Raw genomic sequence first — 27835 nt, 5'->3', positions numbered from 1 at the left:
CCTCTCTGCGAGTTCTGAGAGATGAACGAATCGCCATAGTTTTCTGTATGAAGCTTTTTCTTGACCTGAGTCTTGGCTGTTGAGGGTCATGTCCCAACAGAGTATGTCTAGGGTCGATTTCTTGTTTTTTCTTCTCCACTTCTGTTGGAGCTTGCCTTCGAATGCGTGGCGGTGCTATACCCATAATTTGGTACAGCTTATTGACGGGAGTAGGTCGTAAGTAGCCTGTAACAATGCGTCCTGTCTCGTTCAGGGCTGTATCTACATGTTTAGCATGTACCGAGTTTTGCCAGACGGGTGCTGCGTATTCTGCGGCGTAGAAACATAGTGCCAAGGCAGATGTTCTAAGCACTTTTGGCTGGGCACCCCAGGTGGTTCCTGTAAGTTTGCCGATGATGTTGTTCCGCGCTTTTACTTTGAGGCTCGTTTCTACACAATGGGCTTTGAATGTGAGAGAACGGTCCATCATCACCCCAAGGTATTAAGGATTTTCGCAGTGGAGTAGTTGTTCTCCTCTCCAAGTCATGTTCAGTTTCCTTTTGGCTTCCCTATTTCTAAGATGGAATCCACAGACTTGGGTCTTTCCAGGGTTCGGTTTCAGTCGGTTTTCATCGTAATACTTGGCCAAATTTTCAAGAGTTGTCAGTTTCACCTCTAGTTCCTCAAAGGTCTCACCTTTGGCAGCGAGTGCTGTATCATCAGCGTATATGAAGGCCTTAGTTGAAGAGTTAATTGGCTGGTCATTTGTGTAGATATTATATAACAGTGGAGACAGCACTCTTCCCTCAGGGAGACCATTTTTCTGTGTTCTCCATCGACTCTTCTTGCCTTGGAGAGAGACGACATATCTCCTGTTTTGCAGCATACAGTGTATCCTCAATATGCTGAGTCAAATTAAGGATCTGTCCACAGCAAGACCTTCCCGGTCGGAAGCCGGACTGCTCTTTTATGAGTATTTTATCAATATACTCTGATATTCGATTTAGGATCAGCCTTTCCATTACCTTGTAAAATGACAAAGGAGTGAAACCGGACGGAAACTTTTCCCAGGCTTTAAAAGTGCTATTACCTTGGCTTTACGCTAGATCTTGAGGATTTGCAATTTTGAAATGCAGGTGTTCATAAAGTTTACTATCCACTGTTTTGTGGCAGATCCAAATTTTTTTTGTTCCGTCCGTATTTAGTCTAGGCCAGCAGCTTTATTACTCTTTATACTTGTGAAAACTGTTTCTAGCTCTTTTAAGGTAAAAGGGGTGTTGAGATACTGCTTTTAATCTGCCTGTATAATGAATTTAGATTTTTCTGATTCTCCTTTAGTCTTGCCATTGAGAAGTAATAGATGAGCAATTTCGTCAGGGGTTACATTTGAGAGGGCAGGGGGAGTATTGGTTGGGTCATTGTTTAGGGTCCTCAATAATTTCCACCCTTTTCGGCTATTCTGTTTCATATTAGAACAAATAAGCCATCGGTCACAAACATTAAGTCAAAATTGATCAGATTTCGACGCTACTATGAGCGTCGTCTTCAGAATTAAACTAACTGTTCTAAAACATAATAGGTATATAAAACATTAATAAACTAAAGTGTATACTGACTGGAAAGAGATGCAGTACTTACAAGTCACATTCTAAAAAAATATAAGCCGGAAAGGCGACGTCATGAAAAGTTGTAAATAAGATAAAATGGCGAGCCGCTAAGGGCTGCTCGTACCTGAGTGAACACGGGAGGGCTTATTTATTCTAATATAATTCTGACACGGTCACTGACCCTTAGCAGCTATGTTCAAAGTTTTTTATTCTGTTTCATATCTAGGTTTGATACCAAATCACATCATTTTCTGCTTCTGGAAACTGATATGGAATTTAATGTTTTTGCTGTTTCATCATAGAGTGGATCTATTTCAAATAGTTGTTCATATCTCTCCAGCAGTGATTTGGAGTCTTCATCGAGTCCTGGGATATAGTTCGTTCTGCATCCTCTCGGGATATATTTACGTGAGATGGCTTGGACTGTTTTGACAAAATCATCTTACCTCTCTGGTGATGCGTCGAGATTTAGGACATCAAGTTCTTGTATGAAATTCTCCCACTTTGCTTTCTTGAAGTTAAATTGTCTTTTGAGCTTGACGGCCGGCCGGGGTGACCGAGCGGTTCTAGGCGCTGCAGTCTGGAACCGCGCGACCGCTACGATCGCAGGTTCGAATCCTGCCCCGGGCATGGATGTGTGTGATGTGCTTAGGTTAGTTAGGTTTAAGTAGTTCTAAGTTCTTGGGGACATGGCCTCAGATGTTAAGTCCCATAGTACTCAGAGCCATTTGGGCTGGACGCGCTCTGGTTTCACAGCCGTTTCAACAGAATAAACAATAGGTCGATGTTGTGTGCGTGTGATTACGTTTGCAACGTATTTCTTTACTTTACAGACGTAATCCCACACACACAACATCGACCTATTGTTTGTTCTGTTGAAGCAGCCGTGAATCCACAGCGCGTCCAGCTCAAAAGACAATTTAACTTCAAGAAAGCAAGGAAGGCCACAGGAGGTGAGTATTCAACGGACAAAAATATTGTCTCTATTGAGGTCGAAGTTGAGAGTGACAATGAAGCCATCTGGTCGCGTACAACAGGTGTAAATGAACCAAGTTAATTGCTGGATGTTTTTACCGCCGCCCGATTCCGCTGTGACAGTTCTAGAGTCGTTCAAAGAAAGTCTACACTCAATAGCGTGTAAAAACCGAGGTCATGCAGTACTAGTCTGAGGTGGCTTTAACCTACCGAGTATAGACTGGGATGTCTACGGATTCATTGCAGGAGGCACAGACAGTCAGTTGGGCGAATTACTTTTGAACACGTATTCTGAAAACTGTCTTGAGTGGCTAGATCGGCAGCCAACACACAATGGGTTGCAACCGCCCAACAGTTTATTTCCGTAACCTCCCAATAAAAATCGGACTAACCTCCCAATGAAAATGTGACTCATATATAACCTTTCAATAATTAAGTGACTGTGAACCTAAACTGGTAAATCTGGACGTCAGCAATGCTGCGTCATGGCCCTGAAAAGTCATTCTGAATAAACTGAAAATTCTTACCTCAATTAAGTCGCCGAATAACGCGTATATATCTGCTCCTGTAAGAAATTTTTCTGGCACAGCCCAGTGCAATGCTGGCCACTAGTTTTTGATATGTATCAAAAAAACTGACTTTTCTTTACGATAATTGGCATGACTATGGATAGCACAAATTATCAAAAAGTTCAAATTCAGATGAATGACTGTCAAAAGTTATCTTTATAAGAAAGATTATTATTGAAAAATTATTTACATGTGACTTGGATATAACAATAGTACAAAATGAGTTCTTGCAAATTACATATGAGGGCGGCAATAAATAATCATAATTTTTGCTTTTGCCTTATACTACATCGCTCATGCACCGCCACCGTTCTCCATGACCGGCCTTGGTAATTCCATACAGGACGCAAGTGCTCTCTGTGAGCTAAACAACTCGACAACTGCTGTCTAAGAGCGACCCGACCCAACCGCCCGACTGCGAGCTACTACTACTACTGCAGCCCACACTGCTCTCTGGTCTGCGATTCTATTGTAGCATACATATCGCAGGAAGCGCGTGAGCAATCCATCGAAGTGACATCTGCGCAGCAATAAATTCCTTAGTCCTGGACCTCTTACAGGGTATTCCTTAGGCCTTTTAGTAACAAATAGGCCGACATTACCGACAACGTCAGTATAGAATGGGTTAACAGAAATTCGTGCGTCTGTGAAAATATTTATGCGCGAAGCATACAACTATTACCACCGTTATACCTTAGCAAAAGATCCGGCAGAGAACCCGGGAAAATTCTGGTCCTATGTAAAATCTCTAAGTGGGTGTAAACGCTTCTCTGCAGCCACTTGTTGACCAGTCTGGTGTGTCAGTTGAGTATAGCAAAACGATGGCCGAAGTTTTAAATTTCACGTCCAATAAATCGTTCACGAAGGAGAATCTTACATGTATACCGTCATAGTAATAAACATCACTAGCGTAGAGAAAAAACTGAAAGATTTCAAAACAAATAAGTCACCAGGTCCGGATGGAATCACAATTCAGATTTTTCAAAGAGTGCTCTACAGTATTGGCCACTTACCAAGTTTGCATTTATTTCGAATGTCTCGCCCAGCACAAAGCCACAAGTGACTGAAGAAAAGCGCAGGTGGCTTTGTATATAAGAAGAGCAAATAATGAGATCGCAAAATTACAAAATTAAAGACCAACATCCCTAACATAGGTTTGCTGCAGAATCCATCAACACGTTCTCAGTTCGAAAACAATAAATTTTCTTGAGAGCGAGAAACTTATGTCCACGAATCAGCATGGTTTTAGAAAGAATCGCTCGTACGAAACTCAGCTTGTCCTTTTCTCACATGATATACTAAGAATTATGGATGAAGGGCAACAGTCACATTCCGAGTTTCCAGATTTCCGAAAAGCATCTGGCACGGTGCCCCGTTGCAGGATGTTAATAAAGATACGAGCATATGGAATAAGTTCCCAGATATCTGAGTGGCTCGAAGACTTCTTAAATAATAGACAGTATGTTGTCCTCGTCGGCGAAAGTTCATCAGAGGCAAGAATATTGACAGGAGTGCCCTACAGGGTGTAGTAGAATTGCAACTATTCTCTATGCACGTAAATGAATCGGCAGCCAGGATGGGCAGCAATCTGCGGTTGTTTTCTGATAACGCTGTGGTGTACGGTAAGGTGCCAAAGTTGGGTGACTATAGGAGGATACTAGATGACTTAAACAAATTTTCTAGTTGACGTGATGAATGGCAGCTAGGTTTGCGTGTAGAAAAACCTAAGTTAATGCGGATGAGTAGGAAAAAGAGTCTTGTAAAGCTCAGATACAACATTCGTAGTGTCCTGCTTGATACAGCCACCTCGTTTAAATATCTGGTCGCAACGTTGCAAAGCGATATGAAATGGAACGAGTATGTAAGGTTTGTGGTAGGGAAGGCGAATAGTCGACTTCTGTTTATTGGGAGAATTCTAGGGAAGTTTGGTTCGTACTGCTCGAGTGTTTGGGTTCCGTACCAGGCCGGATTAAACATGAGTAACGTAGAAGTAAATATACTCGGAGTAGTGAAGCAACTTAAATCACTTGACAAAAGCAAGTCTTCTGGTCCAGACTGTATACCAATTAGGTTCCTTTCGGAGTATGCTGATGCGTTAGCTCCATACTTAACAATCATATACAACCGTTTGCTCGACGAAAAATCCGTAACCAAAGACTGGAAAGTTGCACAGGTCACATCAGTATTCAAGAAAGGTAGTAGGAGTAATCCATTAAATTACAGGCCCATATCGTTAACGTCGATATGCAGCAGGATTTTGGAACATATATTGCGTTCGAACATTATGAATTACCTCGAAGAAAACGGTCTATTGACACAAAGTCAACATGGGTTTAGAAAACGTCGTTGCTGTGAAACACAACTAGCTCTTTATTCACATGAAGTGTTGAGTGCTATTGACAAGGGATTTCATATCGATTCCGTATTTCTGGATTTCCGGGAGGCTTTTGACACTGTACCACACAAGTGGCTCGTAGTGAAATTGCGTGCTTATGGAATATCGTCTCAGTTATGTGACTGAATTTGTGATTTCCTGCCAGAGAGATCACAGTTCGTAGTAACTGGCGGAAAGTCATCGAGTACAACAAGTGATTTCTGGCGTTCCTCAAGGTAGTGTTATAGGCCCTTTGCTGTTCCTTATCTATATAAACGATTTTGGAGACATTCTGAGCAGCCGTCTTAGGTTGTTTGCAGATGACGCTGTCGTTTACCGACTAATAAAGTCATCAGAAGATCAAAACAAACTGCAAAACGATTTAGGAAACATATCTGAATGGTACGAAAATTGGCAGTTGACACTAAATAACGAAAAGTGTGACGTCATCCACATGAGTGCTAAAAGGAATTTGTTAAACTTCGGTTACACGATAAATCAGTCTAATCTAAAAGTCGTAAATTCAACTAAATACCTAGGTTTTATAATTGCGAACAACTTAAATTGGAAGGAACACACAGAAAATGTTGTGGGGAAGGTTAATCAAAGACTGCGTTTTATTGGCAGGACACTTAGAAAATGTAACAGACCTACTAAGGAGACTGCCTACACCACGCTTGTCCGTCGCGGTGTGGGATCCTTATCAGATAGGACTGATGGAGTATATCGAAAAAGTTCAAAGAAGGGCAGCACATTTTGTATTATCGCGAAATATGGGAGAGAGTGTCACTGAAATGATACAGGATTCGGGCTGGACATCATTAAAACGAAGGCGTTTTTCGTTGCGATGGAATCTTCTCACGAAATTCCGATCACCAACTTGCTCCTCCGAATGCGAAAATATTTTGTTGACACTGACCTAGATAGGGAGAAACGATCACCAAGATAAAAAAAGGGAAATCAGAACTCGTACGGAAAGATATACGAGATTGGAATAATAGAGTATTGTGAAGGTGGTACGATGAACCCTCTGCCAGGCACTTAAATGTGATTTGCAGGGTATCCATGTAGATGTAGATGTAAAGGAAGACATCTAAGCAATTCAGAGGCGAGATGCTAGATTTCTTACCGGTAGGTTCGAACAACACGCAATTATTACGGACATGATTCGAACTCTAATGGGAATTGCCGGAGGAAAGGCGACATTGTCTTCGAGGAACACTATTCAGAAAATCTAGAGAATCGGCATTTTAAGCTGGCTACCCAACGATTCCACTGCCGCCAATATAGCTTGGACATAAGGACCGCGAAGATAACATACGAAAATTTAGCGCTCATACGGGGGCATATAGTTTTGTATCCCATCTGGAAGACGGCGCGTGTGTAGGAGCAAGAAAAGGTAATACACGTAAGTACTGCAGTATGAATTTAAATCACCTTTACTCTAGCAAAAAGAATACATAACTTTGCAATGAGGTGCGAAGTGTCCCGGCCGTCTGCTCTTCATCAAAATGGGCTGAATCTCAGTAGTGCTCATAGAGTTGAACAGCGCCTGCTAGAGGACGCTGTCATCGTTGTCTGTCGTAGTGCCAACTTAACTGACAGCTACGCCGTGGCATCCTAGCTATCGATACCACATATAGATAGTCGATTTTCCCTCGCTCGCTAGTGGTGCAGGGAAACGAAATGATTAGCAGTGGTACAGGGTACCCTCCCCCACTCACTTTCTGTGGATTACGGAGTATAGACGTAGATCTACATGAACACTATCAGCACCAAAACAACGCAAATATGTGGCTGTAAGTTGTGAATTGCTGGGCAACCTGGAATTCCAAAAGCACTCACTAGTGATGCAAATGCTCGCAATAGTAAAACGTGGTGCTCAAACCACAAAACCAGGACCATGGAGCAATGGAAGAATGTCATGTGGTCGGATCAGTCTTGTTTCACTGTTTCTAGCTTCTGGCCGAGTTTACGTCCCAAGAGTGAAACAAGGCAGGGGGTCCAGTGATGATTTGGGCAGACATATCGTGGTATTCTACGGGTAACTTGGTTATTCTGCAAAGTCTTATTGCTGCCAAGGATTATGTGACCTTTTTGGCTGATACTGTACTCCGTCCGAATAGGCCTCTGAAGGTCCAACGGTACCGACCGGCCGCCGTGTCAACCTCAGCCCACAGGCGTCACTGGATGCGGATATGGAGGGGCGTGTGGTCAGCACACCGCTCTCCTGGCCGTATGTCGGTTTACGAGACCGGAGCCGCTGCTTCTCAATCAAGTAGCTCCTCAGTTTGTCTCACAAGGGCTGAGTGCATCGCGCTTTCCAACAACGCTCGGCAGACCGGATGGTCACCCATCCAAGTGCTAGCCCAGCCCGACAGTGCTTAACTTCGGTGATCTGATGGGAACCGGTGTTATCACTGCGGCAAGGCCGTTGACGTTTTGGTTGATGATGTAATGTTTGTTACCCAATGGCGATGCTGTGTTCCAAGACGACAGGACCCTGTTGACGCAAATGGTTCAAATGGCTCTGAGCACTATGGGACTCAACTGCTGTGGTCATCAGTCCGCTAGAACTTAGAACTACTTAAACCTAACTAACATAAGGACATCACACACATCCATGCCCGATGCAGGATTCGAACCTGCGACCATAGCAGTCACTCGGTTCCAGGCTAAATCGCGTAGAACCGCTCGGCCACAGCGGCCGGTCCTGTTGACGCAGCTCGCACCGACCAGGACTGTTTTTGTGAGCATCTCCCTTGGCCATCAAAGTTACCATATCTCAATATTATTGAGCCTTTGTGTTCTACTTTGGAAAGAGGGACGCGTGAGTGCTATCCACCTCCATCACCACCACCTTCATTCTCTACTATTTCCGCAGGAACCATGGCTTTAACACCAAACAGGACTTGTATTTGTCCATTCCGAGACGACTGGAAGCTGTATTCAACGCCAGCTGTTCTACAACATCGTATTTCCATATCTTTGCCAATCCTTTGCATGACAACTCGTGTTCTCTACGTACATAAACGATACAACGGATGGGAAGGAAAGATAGGATGAGCTGCAATCTACGACATAAACTCATGACGCTGCGGTATATGGTAAGGTGTCGTCGTTGGGTGGCTGAAGGGGGTTCAATGATGACTTGAATATAATTTCTGTATGGTGCGATGTATGGGGGCTTTCTCTGAATGTGTAAAAACGAAAATTAAAACTTGTGGGTTGCAAAACATTCACGTAATATTCGAATACAGTACTACTCGACACAGAGTTCAGAAAAAGTATCGAATACTTCTAGAGGTGGTAGTACTGATCGAAACAAGAAAAAACAAGCCCGATAAACATGGATCTGGAACTGTATACTTCCTGAGATAAGTGCAATAAGCAAGGGTCCGGAAATGCATACTACTGCGATAAACACGTGATTTGAGGAGGTGTTCAACGTGGTGTGCATCCATGACAATGAACCCCCCTGACATCCAGCGTAAGGAATGACGGGCCCTTCGAGGTATACCTGGTTGTTGTTGTAGCTGCTGGCATGCATTGAAGGCGCAACCCTGTAGTGTCCGCACATCGTTGGTTGGCGTGGCGTAGACCAGTTCGTTCAAGTTCCCTGTAACCAAAGGTCTAGGGGATTGAGGTCTTGGGAACAAGGAGGGCAAGGTGTACTACTGTGGTAGGCGTCGGCTTCGTGTCTACTCTCTTACAATTATAAAATTAAAGATTTATGACTTTGATGGTTTTATGCGTACGTAGTTTGAGTGCGGGCTAGCTACTACAAACAGCATTGTGAACGCATTATTGTGACCAAGATAGATACGAAGCCCACGCCTACCACAGTAGTACTAGTTTATATGCCAACTAGCTCCGCAGATGACGAAGAGGTAGATGAAATGTATGATGAGATAAAAGAAATTATTCAGATAGTGAAGGGAGACGAAAATTTAATAGTCATTGGTGACTGCAATTCGAAAGTAGGAAAAGGAAGAGAAGGAAACGTGATAGGTGAACATGGAATAGTGGTAAGGAATGGAAGAGGAAGCCGTCTGGTAGAATTTTGCACAGGGCATAACTTAATCATAGCTAACACTTGGTTCAAGAATCATAAAAGAAGGCTGTATACATGGAAGAAGCCTGGAGATACTGACAGGTTTCAGATAGATTATATAATGGTAAGACACAGATTTAGGAACCAGGTTTTAAATTGTAAGACATTTCCAGGGGCAGATGTGGACTCTGACCACAATCTATTGGTTATGAACTACAGATTAAAACTAAACAAACTGCAAAAAGGTGGGAATTTAAGGAGATGGGACCTGGATAAACTGACAGATTGTAGAGAGTTTCAGGGAGAGCATTAGGGAAAGATTCACAAGATCGGGGAAAGAAATACAGTAGAAGAACAATGGGTGGCTTTGAGAGATGAAATAGTGAAGGCAGCAGAGGATCAAGTAGGTAAAAAGGCGAGGGCTAATAGAAATCCTTGGGTAACAGAAGAGATATTGAATTTAATTGATGAAAGGAGAAAATATAAAAACGCAGTAAATGAAGCAGATAAAAAGTAATACATACGTCTCAAAAATGAGATCGACAGGAAGTGCAAAATGGCTAAGTACGGATGGCTAGAGGACAAATGTAAGGATGTAGAGGCATATCTCATTAGGGTAAGATAGATACTGCCTACACGAAAATTAAAGAGACCTTTGGCGAAAAGAGAACCACTTGCATGAATATCAAGAGCTCAGATGGAAACCCAGTTCTAAGCAAAGAAGAGAAATCAGAAAGGTGGAAGGAGTATATAGAGGGTCTATACAAGGGCGATATTCTTGAGGACAATATTATGGAAATGGAAGAGGATGTAGATGAAAATGAAATGGGAGATATGATACTGCGTGAGGAGTTTGACAGAAGACTGAAAGACTTAAGACGAAACAAGGCCCTGGGAGTAGACAACATTCCATTAGAACTGCTGATAGCCTTGAGAGCCAGTCCTGACAAAATTCTACCATCTGGTGAGCAAGATGTATGAGACAGGCGAAATACCCTCAGACTTCAAGAAGAATATAGTAATTCCAATCCCAAAGAAAGCAAGTGTTGACACATGTGAAAATTACCGAACTCCCAGTTTAATAAGTCACAGCTGCAAAATACTAACGCGAATTCTTTACAGACGTATGGAAAAACTGGTAGAAGCCGACCTCGGGGAAGATCATTTTGGATTCCATAGAAATATTGAAACACGTGATGCAGTACTGACCCTACTACTTATCTTAGATTTTGTAGACTTAGAAAAAGCTTTTGACAATGTTGACTGGAATACAGTCTTTCAAATTCTTAAGGTGGCAGGGGTAAAATACAGGGATCGAAAGGCTATTTACAATTTGTGCAGAAAGCAGATGGCAGTTATGAGCGTCGAGGGGCATGAAAGGGAAGCAGTGGTTGGGAAGGGAGTGAGACAGGGTTGTAGCCTATCCCTGATGTTATTCAATCTGTATATCGAGCAAGAAGTAAAGGAAACAAAACAAAAATTCGGAGTAGGAATTAAAATCCATGGAGAATAAAAAAAACTTTGAGGTTCACCGATGACATTGTAATTCTGTGAGAGGCAGCAATGGACTTGGAAGATCAGCTGAACGGAATGGACAGTGTCTTGAAAGGAGGATATTTGATGAACATCAACAAAAACAAAACGAGGATAATGCAATGTAGTTGAACGAAATCGGCTGATGCTGAGGGAATTAGATTAGGAAAGGAGACGCTTAAAGTAGTAAATGAGTTTTGCTGTTTGGGGAGCAAAATAACTGATGATGGTCGAAGTAGAGAAGATATAAAATGTAGACTGGCAACAGCAAGGAAAGCTTTTCTGAAGAAGAGAAATTTTTTAACATCAAGTATAGATTTAAGTGTCAGGAAGTCGTTTCTGAAAGTACTTGTCTGGATTGTAGCCATGTATGGAAGTGAAATTTGAAAGTATTTGTATGGAGTGTAGCCCTGTATGGAAGTGAAACGTGGACGATAAATAGTTTAGACAAGAAGTGAATAGAAGCTTCCGAAATTTGGTGCTACAGAAGAATGCTGAAGATAAGATGAGTAGATCACATAACTAATGAGGAGGTATCGAATATAATTGGGGAGAAGAGGAGTTTGTGGCACAACTTGACTAGAAGAAGGGATCGGTTGGTAGGACATGTTCTGAGACATCAAGGGCTCACCAATTTAGTATTGGATGGCAGTATGGAGGGCAAAAATCGTAGAGGGAGACCAAGAGTTGAATACACTAAGCAGATTCAGAAGGATGTAGGTTGCAGTAGGTACTGGGAGATGAAGAAGCTTGCACAGGATAGAGTAGCATGGAGAGCTGCATCGAACCAGTCTCTGGACTGAAAACCACAACAGCAAGAACAGTTTTAATCATACGTAGGAAACCGAATGCAAGAAGTTGAAATGAGTAATTAAAACGCTTTTAGAAGGTTAGAAAGCTTTAGTGACTGGGAAAAAAAAAAATCACAAAGATAGTCCTGCAGGGTTCAGTTTTGGGTCGACTCCTATTCCTCATATACGTGGATGACCTTTCACTTAACATTCTGTAAGCAGAATCGTCACTTTTTGTGGACGATACTAGTGTTATAACAAAACCTATTAGAGATTAGCAAGAATAGATATTGATATTTTCCAAGGAGTCAGTAAGCGGTTCTCTGAAAATGGGATGTCACTAAATATTTAGAAAATTAAGGACATTCAGTTCTGAACAACAAATAGAATGGTACCAACAAGAATGCTGAAGATTAGATGGGATGAGAGATTGGAGATGGTGGAACATGATCACGGTATATAGCCTACTCGCCTCAAATAACACCAAGGGGCCGACTGAGACTGCACAGCCTTTGGCTCAGGTTCGATCCTTACTATGTCCCATGTCCAATTTTTGTATCGCTCTCTTGGCAACACCATATCTGGTGGGCCACTTGAATTTCTGCACACAATGCTCTAATTGGCTAATTTCAGTTCTAATTAACTCTGAAACGGTGCAACGTATCGAAATTTTTTTCTGAACAATTTCTCATCTCAACCCACGCTGCAGCACCCTTATAAGCTTTTCAGAATTATTCTAACCACCCTGCGTGTAACAGATATAAGTGCAGATATTTCTATCAGTGAATGAGAAAGGTGTAATGAACAACATTGCATCAGTATTTATGTTATCTGTGGACTAATAATTATAGTTATTAAGAGTCAGATGATTTTAGGTTGGGTAGTACCTCCCAGTATATGTGGCACATACAAGTTGTAAATGTTCAGTTTCTTCATGGAAGCAAGTCAGATGCAGAGGTGTGGACACGTGGGTGCCAAACAGGTAGTCTATATTGTCAGATGTCGATCTCTTTGCAGCCCAGTTACTACCATGCAGAAAACATTAGGTCATGGAGTCCATGAAGTGACTGTGGGAAGACTGTTCGATGCAGAGAGAAAACAACCAACATACTGATGTGTGTACAGATTAAGGTACCACATATCAAAAAATTCTGCACTTATGCCCGCTACACCCTGTAAATAGAGGAAGATTTTGCTAAAGAGGGACAAACTGCAAGCAACGACCCTGAGAGAAGAAGTAGAATAATAGATCATATCGACATACGGCTGGAAGTGCGTAGTTTTATGCTGCAAGGCATTTATTAATTCCCAGAATGAGATTTTTTCACTCTGCAGCGGAGTGTGCGCTGATATGAAACTACCTGGCAGATTAAAACTGTGGTCTAGCGGTTCTAGGCGCTCAGTCCGGAACCGCGGGACTGCTACGGTCGCAGGTTCGAATCCTGCCTCGGGCATGGATGTGTATGATGTCCTCAGGTTAGTTAGGTTTAAGTAGCTCTAAGTTCTAGGGGACTGATGACCACAGATGTTAAGTCCCATAGCGCTCAGAGCCATTTGAACCATTTTGAACCATTAAAACTGTGCGCCGGACCGAGACTCGAACTCGGGACCTTTGCCTTACGCGGGCAAGTGCTCTACCAACTGAGCTACTCAAGCACGACTCACGCCCCGTCCTCACAGCCTTACTTCTGCCAGTATCTCGTCTCCTACCTTCCAAACTTTACAGAAGCTCTCCTGCGAACCTTGCAGAACTAGCACTCCTGAAAGAAAGGATATTGCGGAGACATGGCTTAGCCACAGCCTGGGAGATGTTTCCAGAATGAGATTTTCACTGCAGCGGAGTGTGCGCTGATATGAAACTTCCTGGCAGATTAAAACTGTGTGTCAGACCGAGATTCGAATTCGGGGCCTTTGCCTTTCGCGGGAAAGTGCTAGAGTGTGTAATCTCCCCACGGAAAATTACCCTCTACCACGCAATAATTAATAATGGTCAACCAAATCATCCACATGTATTTACGTTTGAAAAGTATCTGATCAGATTTTCTAGTAATATATGCGCCGACAGCTCGTCGACGCCAAGGTATTTTTCTAGTACGTTTATTCTTTGGAACAACAGAGGTACAGAGATGTATGCTCCATGGTTATTATAGTGGGATAAAGGAACAGCTTCGGAAGTATCGGTTGGAAGATTATCGGATTGCAAAAAGAGATTTATTTACTCGTCTTCGCGCTAAAGCGAGCTAGGAAGTTTGTGCCGCTAGCGTGATAAGTAACGAGAAAGAAAAAAAAAACCTGTAAAAGCAAATTGCATGAGACTTGGAACCCACACAAAACGTAACATGTACGGAAATGGATTCAATATACAATTTTCCTCAGAAATAAGGTTTGTGACCATTTTATTCTAGAGTCAATGACGAATGAGTTCTCTGTCTGAATCATTGACGATTGTCTGGGCCCTGTAATTAATTGGGAAGTTTCGGCTGTGACGAAGAGAGCCTGCAATCTCTGAGTTTTTATAAATCGTCCAAAAAGGCTTCGTCCACATCTGAAATTTTAGATCTGTCGTAAACTGAACGAATTGTTCAAACGATCGATTTTCCCAACTGAATGCAGCGCTTAATAATAATAACAAATGTAAAGATCTTTTCCAGCAAGCCAGCCGCTGAACATTAAGACGAAGGGCTCCACCAGAGATTCTACTAGGCCGATTTCACGTAATTAATATATTTAAACTGTACACAGATAAAGTACAGAGAGAGAGAGAGAGTGAATGGAATTCGAGAAATTACTCAGAATCCTCCATTAGCATAATTGTTTGTCTGTCTTTTCACGGATCAGCCTAATAAGAAAACACGAAGCCCTGACTTTATTGTACCGATTTATGTGTGAGGGTGAAAGAGCGATAAAGGCGACAGATACACTTCTGTACAGACAAAACATTACACCAAGTTAGCGGCAAGCTGCATTCATATAGACTTTCATCATTTACAGAGTAGAATTCATTATAATGGCCAATCCGTGACAGGACACGTTTTTGGACGTTGTTAAAATAATTTTGTTCTCTGTTCCATGTGAACTACGACGAGACAACTTAACTTGGAAAAGAGAAGAAATACTCGCAGGCAAATTAAGTCCATCTACAGATAAAAGCAGCACGCTGGGCGCAGAACACAATTAGTAAATGTTCAAATCTACGTTTACTTCCTCAATACTAACTAGCAAGCTTTGATAAAAAATTATAGATCTGGCCTTATTTCTGCAAAAAAAAAAAAAAAAAAAAAAAAAAAAAAAAAAAAAAAAGCTTGCTAGTTAGTATTGAGGAAGTAGACGTAGATTTGAACATTTACTAATTGTGTTCAGGCCAGACGTAGTTTTATTGACCTGCCCTAGTTGCATTTACCTGTATAAGTACTATAAGAAAGTAAACACAGAAGTATTCTTGTGTGAAGGGAGAGATATATACATATTGACTGTATGACATTTATATGGTTTTAACTAGGGCAATGTTTAAGATGAGTCAAGCAGAGCAGAGCAACACGCAACAGCCTTCAGCTGTTAGCACTGATGATAATGATGTAGTAAGAAGTGTTGTAGAACCGATCGCTACAGATAGCGCAATAGAACGCCCTGTAGACACGGTTGGAGATGTAACAGCAGGTATGCAACATGGATTAGATCCATTAGTAATTATTATGAGACAGATGCAAATGATAACCGAGAGTATGAATAATATGAAAACCGACATTAACGCGAAATTAGCCTCAGTTACTGAAGGGCAAAATCATTTGAATACAAAATTAGCCTCAGTTACTGAAGGGCAAGAAAATCTGAAAATTGACACTAATGCGAAATTAGCCTCAGTTACTGAAGGGCAAAACCATTTGAGTACAAAATTAGCCTCAGTTACTGAAGGGCAAGAAAATCTGAAAATTGACATTAATGCGAAGTTAGCCTCAGTTACCGAGGGGCAACATGATTTGAATTCGAAGTTAGCCTCAGTTACTGAGGGCCAAAATGATTTGAACGCGAAATTAGCCTCAGTTACGGAGGGGCAGGAAAATCTGAAAGCTGAGATTAAGCAGCAGTTACACGACAGTTTTTCCGAATTAGAGCAGCGGATAGAGGCGAAGACAAAGGAACTTAAAGATCAGGCCGAAGAGACGGAACGAAAATTAACTGCACAAATAGAATTGGTTAAAGCTCAATGTGAGGAATCTACTCAACGCGTACGTGTAGAAATGAAGGAGTATGTGGCTATTAAGATAGATACCGTACGGGAACAGGTGGAAATGGTTCCGCAATTAGTACAAAAGCAAGATGCCATGTCATGTGCAATTGCGCAACTTCCTGAATTGGCACGGACGCAGACGAACCTAAAGGAGAGTGTTGAACATCTGACAGAACGTCAAGACGTTATAGACCACCAAATTAATGTATTAATGGGTAAATTATCCGAAATCACATTAGAAAACAAAAGGCTAATGTGTGAAAACGTTGAGCAAAATGTTAAAGCAGCATTCCAGAGTCTATGTGGCAAACAGGAAGAGAATTTGTTTGCGAAAGGACTTGAGGAAGTGCGACAGCAGTTAGGGGCTGATTTCGAGCATTGGAAACAAACGATAGAAGAGTCGATACGCGTTTCACAACAAGGCTCAGAACAAATGAATACCGGCCAGCAGCAGAAGTTGGCAGCGTCTGTAGAGCCAGTTACTGCACATTCGCACACGATACCGACTTGTGTGAGTAACTCGAATATTAAATTGCCACGAGCTAGTTGTTCGCGTGAAGTTTTATCTGACGGAGATTACGAAAGTCTTTGCCATGCTGAAGAAAAAATGATAAAGCATCGGCAATTTCAGATTTTTAACACTGACAATAGGGGGGTCCATCCGATTGTTTTTATTAGAAGTTTTAGAGGAGTGCTACCCAGAAATTGGTCGGAGTGGCAGAAAATCAGTTTCGTGACTGGGTATATACAAGGTTCGGGGGCGATCTGGGCCTCGGACACGACTTCTGTTTGCTCGACCTATGAAGATTTTGAGAAAGCGTTTTTAGCAAAATTCTGGTCAGAAGGGGTACAGGAACGCCTAAGGCAGGAGGTGCTCTACCCAGAGCCTTTCTCTTTTTCAAAAGGAAGCCTTAGGAAGTATTTTGAAAAATATATAAATAAAACTAGATATTGGGACAGACCTATGCCTTTGCCAGACATAATAAACATACTTAAGGCGAGATTACCAACTAACATCCGAAATCAATTAATTTACGGGAACGATAAAGACTTGGAGTCGTTCCTCACGACGTTAGATCATATAGACATTATAGAAGAGAACAACCAGAAAGCCCGTAACAACAGATTCCAATATAGGGAGATAGAACCTCCGCCAAATGGTAGGCAAGGGAACGCACAGAGATCGATAAATAGTGGAGAAACCCCTCAAAATCTCAATAATAATACCGGCAATAGTCTTGCGAGGGGCTATCCAAGGAACAACAGGAATGGGAAACGATACAATCCCGTATGGGGAAACGAAAGGAATTTCAGACCGCAAGCCTGGAACAATAACGGTAATAGAAAGTGGAATCAACCGGGGGGAATAAACTCAAATAACCAACATCAGTGGGGACGGACATCTACGAATCAACCGGTAATTACCGAAGTGACGGACATGTCAACCACCAGGCGAATCAAAATCCAACAAACTTTTAAGGACCCACACGTGCCCCGGAGGAGCGGTCAACAATTGGTTGAGGGGCAACAGGATATGTGTACCCATGCTAACGTATAATGATGGACGATTACTGGCAGATGAATTGACTGAGGACTTAGAACTCCAAGATGAGGATAAGGAACAGGTGGCAGTAGCCGAAGTGCAAGTCATTTTGGAGACTGTACCTATAGTGGCGGTTTTGGACACAGCGGCAACCACGAATGTTATTTCGGAGGCTCTATTCAACAAGATCAGAAATATAAGACGAGTACCAATTTTTCCAGTTCAAAATTGTAGAATAATAGGCGCCGTTGGGGCTAGATCGGCTAATGTAAAAGTGCATTCACTACTTAGTGTAGAAGTCGGAAATGTAGCAATATTAAGCACATTCCTTGTTGTGAAAAATTTGGTGGTAGACTGCATTATCGGAGTCGACAGCCTACGTCAATACGGATGCAGAATAGATTTTAAAACAGGAAAAATTTGGTTAAATGTAAATAAACAAGAAATTGAGTTGGACTTGTTGAAAAAGGAAAGCCTTACCAGAAAATATAATAGTGGGATCAGTGTGCAAGTAATCAGGACTGCACAAAAGTCTAAACAGCACGTAAGTAATGAGTTCCAAGTCAAAGGAAATTTCGGTCAATTAGTGTATGAGAAGTTAAATGAATCCGACTGTATTACTGAAGAGCAGAAGAAGCAGCTCAAAGAATTATTATTAGCGTATGAAAACGTGTTTGATGAAAGGCCTGGAGTTATTAAGGGATACATATGCCATCTCTACGTTAAGCCGCACGAAACGTATTGTAGAACTTTCTATCCTGTTCCCTGGAGGTTAAAGGCTCAAGTTCAAAAAGAAATAGATCGCATGTTGAAATGGGGTTTGATGGAACCCTCTACAAGCCCATACTGCTCCCCATTGTTGGTCGTGCCAAAAGCAAATGGAACTGTGAGACTGGTACTCGATGCCAGGGAAATAAATAAAATCATAATTCCAGTGAGAACACATCCGGAAAACATAGACGAATTGATACAACGGTTCCAGGATGTCAAATATTTGACGAGCATCGATTTGCGGAGTTCGTATTGGCAGGTCAAGCTGGATGAGTTATCAAGGAAATATACAGCTTTCATTTATGCTGGAAGAAGTTACCAATTTACTGTAGTTCCTTTCGGACTCAACATTAGTGCTGGAATCTTTATAGCAGCTCTAGATTATGCACTAGGCCCAGAGCTAAGAAGCAGGATAACAGTATTTGTTGATGATATGCTTATTGCATCGAAGACCTGGGAGGAGCATATTACCTTACTGAGTCGGGTGTTGGACGTGTTCAAAACCATGGGAATAACTGCTAACCTACAGAAATCACATTTTGCACTAAACAGAATCAAGTTCCTGGGGCATATAATTGACGCAAAGGGAATTTTACCAACCAAGGAGAAGCTAATTGCGATTAGTAAGTTTCCAACACCAAGAAATAGGAGGCAATTAAAAGGGTTTATGGGTCTTGCCTCATTTTTTAGAAGATTTATAACGAATCAGGCCATGAATGCAGCAGCTCTAAATAGTTTGCTGAAGAAGGATGTGCCCTGGCTCTGGACATTAGAGTGTCAAGAAGCATTCGAAGAGATAAAGAAGCAACTAGTAAATGCACCGCTTTTGTACCATCCGGACATGCAAGAGGAATTCTACTTGTCAACAGATTCGTCAAATGTGGGTCTTGGAGTGTGCCTTTTCCAAGTACGCAAGATAAATGGACAGCTTACCTTTTGTCCTATTGCGTTTGCTAGTCGTGTTTTGTCCAACTGTGAACAAACGTACACGACGACAGAATTAGAGGCTCTTGCAATCGTCTGGGGATTTAAAAAATTTCATTATTATTTATATGGGTCGAAGACTATCGTATATTGCGATCACCAATCATTAACGTTTTTACAAACGTGTAAACTGTTACATCCCAGACTGGCTAGATGGACGCTCGCTCTGCAACAATACCAGTTTAAAATCGTACATGTCTCAGGGCAGCAATACATTATTGCTGACGCTCTATCAAGGTCACCGCTGGGTTTAACCAAAGAGATTGAAGTAAATAATTCCTCAGAATTCCCTGTATTGCTGCTGCAGGAAAATCCATTTAAGACGTACTACGTCAATTTGTGTGTGCATATGGCCCAGTTACAGAAAAAGGATGCTCAATGGGGAAGTGTCATTCAAAGGTTACAACAGCAACCTTCGGATCAAATGGCAAACTATTACAAGCTGGTAAATGGCGTATTATTTTTCCGCTGTGGAAGGCCAAACAAAGTCCGTTGGTGTGTTTGTATACCTGAGGCACAAATAGAGAAACTTGTATGGTTCACTCATTTAACCTGGGGACATTTCGGTGCGACAAAATGTGCAGACAAAATAAGTGGGTACTGTTATTTTCCCAACATAAAGCGCAGAGTGCATGAGGTCTTAAAGAGATGCATAATATGTCAAAAAACAAAGCCGGATTCAAAAGGGACTAAGCACCCATTATGCTCAATATTAGTACAAGAACCAAAAGAATTAATTTCATGCGATCTGTGTGGACCGTTACCTACTTCAAGAGGTGGTGTTAAATATGTGTTGGCATTTCTCGATGTGTGTACGAAATACGTAAAGCTATACCCGATAAAGGCGGCTACAGCCAAAGTAATTGTATTAAGATTGATAAGGGATTATCTTCCACATGTTGGTACACCTAAGGCGATCATAACAGACAATGCTAAAATATTCACGGGACTCCGATGGAAGCAGACTTTGTCTCAAGTCGGTGTGAAACATATACTAACATCATTTTACCACCCACAAGGCAATTTGGTTGAGAGGATTTTTAGAGAATTCAATCGATTTATGAGGAAGTATTGCCATAATAAGCAAACTGCGTGGGCAAATTATGTGGAAGAGTTTGAGCAAATATACAATAACATGCCCCACTCCTCAACGGGATATACACCTAGTGAATTGATGTTCGAAACAAAAGAGGAAAACTTCTGGACTGACCATATCCCCAAAACTCAGGAAACTGAGATGCCTTGGGAAGAAAAAATAAGACAAGCTATCATAAATATGACGAAAAAGGCTGATCAAAGAAAACAACGATATGACAAATTAATCAAAAGGGTCCAGACATACCATGTCGGAGAGAAGGTACTAGTCAAACGACATACCAAATCATCCGTAATAAAGAAAAGTATCAAGAAATGGGAGTTACTATATACTGGACCATACATTATCCTACAAATTCCGAATCCGGGGGCTTATCTGTTAGCATACCCGGGATCGAATAAAATAAAAGGGTTATTTTCTCATAACGACTTAAAAAATATAATGAAGATTAGAAGATAGTGAGGAATGGTGTTCCGAGTGACAGAAATGAACGCTCGTAAAAAACATAATAATAAACTGTGTGTGTGTAGTGATAGAAACCTTTAAATTGAAATAGTTAATCAGTGACATAGAGTATAGAAATAGTGACTAACTATTATTATCGAGTGTTGTAAAGAAGATAGTGGAGATAGGCTTCACCTGTGTTGGGGTGAATATAGAACTTTAGCATTGCTAATGCCATCAAGAATGATTAAGGATCTAACTGACCTTCAAGAAGAATGAAATGTTTCCCGCAAATGACGCTGAATAATCAAAAGAGGTTCCGAGTGAATATTCATATATAATCTCATGTGAACGCTTAGATGTGTAAACGTGTGAAGGGATGTGTTGTGGTAGTGAATCGTGAGTGACGGTTAACGCCGCAAAGATAATTTCCCGCGCAAAACAGTTGACGTCGGCGAGACAATTAAAATCGATATAGACGATACAGATATGCTTTGTAAGAGACTCGCACCAAACGCGAGGATAAACTGATTCATGTTGAACTTTAAAAGGAATAGGTGTTATAATTAGAAGTTAAGAGTTTTTAATTTATTAATTAATGATTAAAGAAAGTAATATTCATAGATTCAGTATTAATTTAATGGTTCGTGTTCGTTTGGGAATTTTGTGTGAAAAATCCATTTCCATATATGAGTATGGATGAACACCGTATGAATCAGAGAGTAATTGAAAGAAGCGAATCCACATTCCTCAATGCTAATAACTTTTACATTTCAGCACTCAAGCGAAGAAATATATGTATTTAGAATAGAAAGTTTTGAGTATAGCTAAATTATATAACTTATCAAGGAAATATAGATGATGTCTTGGTATAAAATGAACTACACTTTCCATTATTCGATGATTTGAATCCAAAATCTATAGTAAGTTACATGAATCCTTTAAATTACGAATAACAAATCAGTCATAGAAAATCTGTTAAAATTTTTGGACTTATAAGCACAAGTGGGGAGGCAAAGTCAAAAGGAGTATTCAAAAGGGAGTAAATCGGATGATGCTTTTGGCAACATCATGAGTTAATGGTTGAATTCCTTGAAGTACGTCGTAACAAAAAGGATCCATGAAGCCATAATGATTTTGCTTTCAAAAAGGAGAATCTTGGACGGTGCAACCTAATCAGTTCTCTTACAGGAAGAGTTTTCCTTTGGGCATTGCTAATTCTTTTGGAATGAATGTTGCATGTGAATTCGAGTATCCCTGTTCCTTCTACTCTTCCCATTGTGGGCCGCGTAGAAGATCAACTACAGAGGGGGCCGCGTAGAAGACCGACTACAAATGTGGACGCCGGGGACATGCAAGACCCGGGGGAGTTTAGCACCGCAAGATATTGTACTAGGAGCAAGATTGTAAAACGAGAATTCACGTTATTCATTCTAAAACGTTTTTTTTTGCTAGAGGCACAAACCACTCTTCTCCAAATCGTGATACAAATTGATCCCTGTTTTTCCTTTAGATATGAATTTCAAAATTATTTTTGTTCTTCTATAGGCTTTCCTATCTTCTATGTACCGTAGGCTGGGGGTCTAGGCTTAAGAGGTTTTCCAAGGTTTCCCTGCTTAAGAAAGTTCCCGAATGGGTAGACCCTGACATCAGTTCATAAAAGATCATCTTCCTTGGTTGTGCACAGCAAGCATAACACCTAGATGCACGTAAAAGCAATACAGCCGCGGTACCTGTCTCTTCATTTCTTCTGTCTTCAACATTTCTTTTCTTCGTCTGTCTCAAATATAATATCACTTCCGGGTTATCCACGCTAATAGATAGCTCGCGAAGTGTGTTCGGTGAATCAAAATTGAGCTCACAAACTTCGCTCGCTGCGAGGAGCATTGTAATCTCCCCACGGAAAATTACCCTCTACCACGCAATAATTAATAATGGTCAACCAAATCATCCACATGTATTTACGTTTGAAAAGTATCTGATCAGATTTTCTAGTAATATATGCGCCGACAGCTCGTCGACGCCAAGGTATTTTTCTAGTACGTTTATTCTTTGGAACAACAGAGGTACAGAGATGTATGCTCCATGGTTATTATAGTGGGATAAAGGAACAGCTTCGGAAGTATCGGTTGGAAGATTATCGGATTGCAAAAAGAGATTTATTTACTCGTCTTCGCGCTAAAGCGAGCTAGGAAGTTTGTGCCGCTAGCGTGATAAGTAACGAGAAAGAAAAAAAACCTGTAAAAGCAAATTGCATGAGACTTGGAACCCACACAAAACGTAACATGTACGGAAATGGATTCAATATACAATTTTCCTCAGAAATAAGGTTTGTGACCATTTTATTCTAGAGTCAATGACGAATGAGTTCTCTGTCTGAATCATTGACGATTGTCTGGGCCCTGTAATTAATTGGGAAGTTTCGGCTGTGACGAAGAGAGCCTGCAATCTCTGAGTTTTTATAAATCGTCCAAAAAGGCTTCGTCCACATCTGAAATTTTAGATCTGTCATAAACTGAACGAATTGTTCAAACGATCGATTTTCCCAACTGAATGCAGCGCTTAATAATAATAACAAATGTAAAGATCTTTTCCAGCAAGCCAGCCGCTGAACATTAAGACGAAGGGCTCCACCAGAGATTCTACTAGGCTGATTTCACGTAATTAATATATTTAAACTGTACACAGATAAAGTACAGAGAGAGAGAGAGAGAGTGAATGGAATTCGAGAAATTACTCAGAATCCTCCATTAGCATAATTGTTTGTCTGTCTTTTCACGGATCAGCCTAATAAGAAAACACGAAGCCCTGACTTTATTGTACCGATTTATGTGTGAGGGTGAAAGAGCGATAAAGGCGACAGATACACTTCTGTACAGACAAAACATTACACCAAGTTAGCGGCAAGCTGCATTCATATAGACTTTCATCATTTACAGAGTAGAATTCATTATAAGTGGTAGAGCACTTGCCCGCGAAAGCCAAAGATCCCGAGTTCGAGTCTTGGTCCGGCACACAGTTTTAATCTGCCAGGAAGTTTCATTTATTAATTTATAATACCTGCACAGTACAATGCAGTACATAACATGCTGTGATAATACCACGACTGGACAAGTATCCAAAGTGGCCCCCATGGGCTCCATAAATGCACGAACACAAAGCAGCATCGACTGCCACATATGAGCAAATGTTTCATTATGCAACCAAGTGGCGTCACAGGCAGCATGAAAGCATTGTTCCAGTATCAACAAGTCTGCCGTGAGCTATGCTAACACAATTTCTCTCACGTGCCCCACTGGTAGAAATCTAATTGGTTGAGATCTTTTATCACCACCTTCAATTGGATTTACCTTCCTTGGAAAGCATTTTTGGCCATATGTCGATGTGATACATTTATCCAAGTTGAATTTTCGATGTGTGTAGGAAACAAATTCCTTACAGCTACTGCTGCAAGGAATAAAAGAATTATGCACTAAATTTCATGGAAACTAATATGTAAGCTGCTCAGAACCCCTAGACAAAAAGGAAAGGAAAACGAATTTGCATGTAATATTATTTAGATACTAAATATCTTCCCCATCGAAACGAAGCACGTTGGTAAAAAACTGTACAAAATATTTCTGCCAGAAAAACAGAACGGAAGCATGACTACAGAAATGTAGTACTTGCTATAAACTTGGGTGACAGTGTCTACAAATTGTCGAATGTCGTAGAGACTACAGTAGTACATTGGCATGGCTTGCGTCACATCGTCAACTTTCGGCAGCTAGTTGGAGCTGCTGCCAAGGCGCTGTAGTCTCTGGCAGTAGCAGGAAATTCAAAGATGGCGGAAGTCTCGCCCCTTATCTGTAAATGACAACTATGAAATCCATAACTATGACATCATCATCATCATCATTATCATCGTCATTATCTTTTTAAAAAGAGGTGGAGCCCCTCCACGCCCACACTGGCATGATGGCCAACACAAAAGGTCTACTGCATAAGGGTTAGTATTCACTAAAGTGAGGTGTCGCAGGATGTGGGTACTGCGATGTTTGCGTACGTCTGGTTATCTTCAATAAAATTTTTCAGGGTATCAGACCGCATCGTCATAATTTAAAATGCGCCAACGTTTCGGCCAGCGTTGCAGCTAGCCTTCATCAGGGCCTTACGTTAACTGATAAATGAATTTTTTTTTTTCCTTTATTGTATTTCAATTCCCCATCGGGGCGGGCTGGCAGCAGCATATGCGCTGCTCTTCAGCCGAAAGACATAGAACAAAACAATAGAAGACATTTAAAAACAGCAAAGGAGAGAAGAAGGCGAACATAGATATAAAAAAGGGAGAACATCATGGAAGGCAATATACAAAAAACGGGGTGACTGTAAAATGGAGATAAAAAAAAACTGTTTAAAAGTAGCACACACAAAAAGCCACACACTGCGACGATTAAAAGAACACAAGGCACAGTACGACTGGAGCATAAAGGTGTTGACGGATGGCATAGCACACAACGTAACACTGACGGCGAACCTCAAGGCAGTACACAATTAAAAATCACACCTCTGGACGCACACGAGAAACAGCACAAAACACAACACTGACGTGGCACACTGATGATGATCAATACAGAGGATCTGCCAGGTTCAAGGAGATGAGGGAGACCTGAAGAAGGGAGGGAGGGGAAGAGATGGGGGAGGGGAATGGGGGGCGCTCGGAAGAGGGCCAGGTAGGGAGGGATGTGGGAAGGAGAGAGGCAAGTATGGGGTGCAGGGTCTCAGGGGAGGGGGGGATGGAGGAAAATCCGCTCTGGGAGAAGGAGGAAAGAGGAGAAGGGGGCCCTGGGGAGGGGGGGGGGGGGGAACAAAGCCGGGTTATAGTTGGAAGGAAGGGTATATGTCACGGCGAAGTTCGTCATCCGGGAGGGGGAGGCGTTGGAAATTGCCCTGATGAAGGAGGGTGTGGAGGTGGAGAGAGGGAGGGATACAGCGATAGAGGCGCGGCAACGGGCGAGGGGTGGAGAGGAAGGAGGAAACCAGAGGGTGGGGGGGGATCAACCCTGTGAACAATGTAAAGGATGCAGAGATGTTGGAGGAACAAGAGGAGGTGGGGGAAGGGGATCAGTTCATACAGGAGCCGTGTGGGGGAAGGAAGGCGGATACGGAAGGCAAGGCGGAGCGCATGGCGTTCAAGGATTTGGAGAGCCTTGTAAAAGCGGGTGGGGGCGGAGATCCAGGCGACGCTGGCATAACAGAGGATAGGACGGATGAGGGATTTGTAGGTGTGGAGGATGGTAGAAGGATGCAATCCCCATGTCCGGCCGGACAGGAGTTTCAGCAGGCGGAGGCGGGAATGGGCTTTCTGCTGGATGGTCAGGAGATGAGGGGTCCATGTGAGGTGTCGGTCAAGGGTGAGGCCAAGGTATTTCAGGGTGGGGGTGAGTTGGATAGGACGACCATAAAGGGTGAGGTAGAAATCTTGGAGGCGAAAGGAGCGAGTGGTACGGCCTATGATGATTGCCTGGGTTTTGGAGGGGTTGAGACGGAGGAGCCACTGGTTACACCAAGTGGTGAACTGGTTAAGGTGGGTTTGGAGGGTACGTTGAGACCGTTGAAGGGTAGGATAGAGAGCCAGGAAGGCGGTGTCATCAGCATATTGGAGAAGGTGAACTGGTGGGGGTGGCTTGGGCATATCAGCTGTATACAAGAGATAAAGGAGAGGGGAGAGGACAGAACCCTGGGGGACGCCAGCTGTGGGATAAAAGATACGGGAGTTGGTGTTGTGGAGGGTGACATAGGAAGGACGGTGCGAGAGGAAGGAAGCGACCAGACGGACAAAATTGATAGGCAGGGCGTAGGTTTCGAGTTTAAAGAGGAGACCGGGATGCCATACACGGTCATAGGCATTTTGGAGGTCAAGGGAAACAAAAATGGCGGAGCGACGGGAGTTGAGCTGGAGGGACAGAAGGTGAACAAGGTTGAGGAGTTGGTCGTCAGCAGAGAAGGAGGGTCGGAAGCCACACTGGGTAAGGGGGAGGAGGTGGTGTTGAGCAAGGTGCCGATGGATACGGTGGGAGAGGATGGATTCAAGGAACTTACTGAAGACGGAGGTGAGGCAGATGGGACGATAGGAAGAGGCGGCAGAAGGGGGTTTGTTGGGTTTGAGGAAGAGGAGGACGCGGGAGGTCTTCCACAGGTCAGGGTAGAAGCCAGTAGAGAGGATGACATTATAGAGATGGGCGAGGACAGTTAGGAAGGAATAGGGGCTTTCTCGAAGGTGACGGTAGGTGACACAGTCGTGACCAGGGACCATGTTGCGTTTGGACTGGAGGAGAAGTTTAATGTCTTGTGCTGTGATGGGAGTGTTGACGTCGGAGGGGGGCAACTGCCCCAAGTACTGGAGACTAGGAGCAAGTGGAGCGACTGAGGTATCAGCACGTTCCATGGCGGTGGGGAAAAGAGAATAATCAAAGTGGGGATCATCGGGGATGGAGAAGACCTCAGAAAGGTGGGAAGCGAAGTGGTTGGCCTTACTGAGGTTGTCTGGAAGGGGGCGATCGTTATGGAGAAGGGGGTAGTGGGGAGCGGAAAGGGAACCAGTAAGACGATGGAAGGCAGACCAGTACTTGGAGGAGTTGATAGGGAGGGTGACATTGAGTCGTGTGCAGGTCTGGCGCCAGTCCCGGCGTTTCGTTGCTGTAATAAGGTTCCGTACGTGTCGCTGTATTTGCCGGTGGCGTTGGAGTGTATCTCTGTCACGAGTGCGGAGGAAGGAGCGATAGAGGCGGCGGGATTCACGGAGGAGGAGGACAGCCCGTGGAGGGAGAGTGGGACGGTGTGGGTGGATGGTTTTAGTAGGAACATGGGCCTCCACGGCATCAGTAATTACCGTCTGAAAGAAGGAC

General features: G+C 42.5%; 1 protein-coding gene and 1 pseudogene across 1 annotated transcript in view; one reads left to right on the top strand and one right to left on the bottom strand.

Annotated features, from left to right (window-relative positions):
* Positions 1–27835, top strand: part of LOC126424685 (cytochrome P450 4C1-like) — a 174654-nt gene that overhangs the window by 34443 nt on the left and 112376 nt on the right. The window lies entirely within an intron of this gene.
* Positions 7826–7943, bottom strand: LOC126425625 (5S ribosomal RNA; annotated as a pseudogene).

The sequence above is a fragment of the Schistocerca serialis genome, chromosome 10, assembly GCF_023864345.2.
Source record: "Schistocerca serialis cubense isolate TAMUIC-IGC-003099 chromosome 10, iqSchSeri2.2, whole genome shotgun sequence".
Lineage (NCBI taxonomy): Eukaryota > Metazoa > Arthropoda > Insecta > Orthoptera > Acrididae > Schistocerca > Schistocerca serialis.
Note: the sequence above shows the minus strand (reverse complement) of the source record. Positions and strands in the feature narration are given on the sequence as shown.